The sequence below is a fragment of the Rhagoletis pomonella genome, unplaced genomic scaffold (genome assembly GCF_013731165.1).
Source record: "Rhagoletis pomonella isolate Grant_MI unplaced genomic scaffold, Rhpom_1.0 Rhpom_scaffold_00002, whole genome shotgun sequence".
Lineage (NCBI taxonomy): Eukaryota > Metazoa > Arthropoda > Insecta > Diptera > Tephritidae > Rhagoletis > Rhagoletis pomonella.
The window spans coordinates 13,283,691-13,286,826 of NW_023458556.1; positions in this window are offsets into that span (position 1 = coordinate 13,283,691).

Consider the following 3,136-nt stretch of genomic DNA (forward strand, 5'->3'; position numbering starts at 1 on the left):
GTGTTTTTCGGACATCCCTAACCTACACTTCACAAATAATCTGACAGCTTTGTTGGCCACGTGTGCTTTCCAGAGCACATTTAACATTCACCTTTACGTCTCATTCTTTGGTTGCATTCTGGCCGAATTAGATTCCCCTAGATATTATTGCACTGTCATCAGTGTATCCCCTGCAAGTTTAATGAGAGACAGTCCGTCAAAAGCATTATTCCACAGTAATGGAGATAATACTCCATCATGTGGGCAGCCCTCTTTTTTGTTTGGACAAGAATAGCTAGGTGCTTAGAAGGTGATTAACTCTCGTTAATTAACCAATTCACGATCAAGCAAATTAATTAAACCTTTCTCGACCTATAATTGAGTCATATACCTCTTTGAAAATTTCATTCAATTTTGTTTCTTTTGTTTCTTGTTAGCTCGTTAGCGCTATAAAAAAAAGCACAACATGAGATATAGTGTTATGATTTAAGAAAAATATTCATTAATTAATTTCATTTTACTTCAGGTTAGCCGAACTTGGCCAAACATTTTAAAGCTTGCACAAATGCCAATTTTTTTTTTGCAAAAATATCATCATATTCCGTGGTAATATTTGTTATATGTACATGAGGGCGGGTACTTTTTTTTTTTTGACTATAAGCATAATCCTCACGTGTAGTTCTAAGCAAATTTCCGAAGAAACTATGGGTCTAAAATCAATTTGGAGTTTGCTAAATTGCGAAAATGAATTTCGAAAAAATGTGAAAGTTTTCACTGTTTCGCCCTCTGGTGGCAATTTTAAGAAAAAGGTGAAGGCAGAAATTGATTACCCATACCAAAAAAATCATTTTTTATACAAAATTTGAGCACTTTTTTACGAGACTAAAGCAAAATGCTAAAAAACTTATTTTCGCAATTTAGCAAACTCAAAATTGATTCTAGACCCATGGTTACTTAGAATTACACGTAAAATCCTCCTCGACCATACGCGCATAGTTGAAAAAATCTCCCATACAAATTGACCAGCCCTAATGCACAATTTCTATGACACGCACTTGCAACTGCACAAGCAAAACTTAATTAAATATTTGTTTTTGCACTGGTATTGAAAAACTCTCTTATACTGAGTGTTTACAAGCCGCTATTTATACTTTACTTTACAAAGAAAATGCATTTTTAAATGTTTTAGAGTATTTCAAACATGACCATAGCCAAAGCTTGTTTATTATGACATTTTCGTAATTTGAGGTTCGCACAGAAAAAGAGCTATGCTAAATATTATGGAATGCAGTGAACCATTTAATGACGTATAGAAGTACATATTTTAGGGCTGGATTCCGAAAATTCCAAATCTATGATGTTAAGCTATGCTATGTATGTATATATGTATATGTATGTATGTGCAGACCTATATTGCATTTATTACCAAAAACTTCAATTTTGCTGGCTCCGGGGCTAGGAATTTTTAAGGACGCTTGTTTAATAATATTTCCCGTTTTAATTCCGGTACATATTATACATCTGTTATGAACGCAGTACACATATACATATACAGATATAAATGCATCTCATTTCTCTTCCCAACAGTGGCTGTCACTTTTAAGTCTCCTTATATCGCCAATAATAAAAATGTACATTTTCACAGTCTGTGGCAGCGGAAATGCCCAGAGAAGAGTTCCGGGTAAATCAAAGAAAAAACTGCACAAAAGCAAAGGCATAGTAGATATGATAACCAGCAGCGGTATGATAAAGCTGATATGGAATGTGTGGTATTGCGGTCTTGAATCCTTATGTGCTTCTGACATGGGGCAATTGAATTTGAAGAGATAGAAATATGCTATGCAAATGGACTAAGCAGGAGGATGCGGTTATATTTTGTGTATATGTAAATAAAAAAAACTAAAACGAATAAATAATATGAATAAAAAACTACATTAAAAGTAAAGTAGGAAATCATCAACGTGAACATAGACATGTTTGCACATACTTGTGAGCATTAGGATGCGTCGCAAAAAAAATTAATTGGTGAGTCATAAAATGTGATCGTTTTTGCAGCACCCAGCAAAAGATTGTTTCTACATTCGGTTTCGGTTCCATTCTTGAGCGCACTCAATATCCTTTCCGCTACCAATTTTCAATTTCTTCAAAATATTTTAGCAGAAAGCGTCGTCATTCTTAATGAGGACATTGTTAGAAACTTTTCTGATATGTAGTGTGGCGGTTTTTCATAAAAAAAAACTGTATGTTTTGTATTTTGATTTTTTATTCTACAAAAGGCTATCCCTATTTACGCACCTTGGGCAACGTAAGCAGCCTAAATATGTGCGGAGTGCGATAACCAACCCGTGTGCCTTGGGCAATGACTCAATATCTAAGCCTCTGCTCGAAAATTCTCTCCAATTATGGTTGTGCACTGGAAGCTAAACCATATTAAGAGCTGCTTTTGAACATAATTGCAGCTGTCATAAAAGCCAGGGCGGGTCATACCAAATTCTAACGAATTTGAATTTGTTTTTTTTTTTAATGGAATTTAATATTACGTTCAAATTGGCCCCATTTAACTTGTTAAATGTAAAAGAGCTTTTTGGAAAACACAATCGTCCACAATGAATATTTGGAGTTAACTTTGACGGTTGTTTGATTACCAACAGAAATTCGAAAAACATTATTCAAAATAAAGTTTCTGTGTTTCAATTTATTTTGAGCGAATGTCTGCTTCATGATGTTAACGCACACTAATTAGAGACTTCAAAATATTTAGTTCGTATGCACTATTTATCTCTGCGTTCGATGAGACCTCTTGGGAAATAACTAATTACCGCCTTGGCCTCTTTTTTGGCGGGCAGACATGCATACAATTTTGATAATTTTTAATTCTTAATATTTTTGACAATATAAATTTTTTGAACGTTGGCGTGTCAAATGAAAGCTTTGGGGTCTTTCTGATTGGCCGGAGCAGAAAGCTTTCTGATACAACTCTGCGTTGAACTGGTTTTCAAACGAGTTAAATGATTTAACTGGTTTAATTTTCCAACAACAATTGCATGCGATTCAACTTGTTTATGAACATGTTTTATTCATTTAACTGGTTCGGGTCCATTTACCATGTTTAACTAGTCAATTTGAACATAGTATAAGATTATCATTGAAAAGAAAA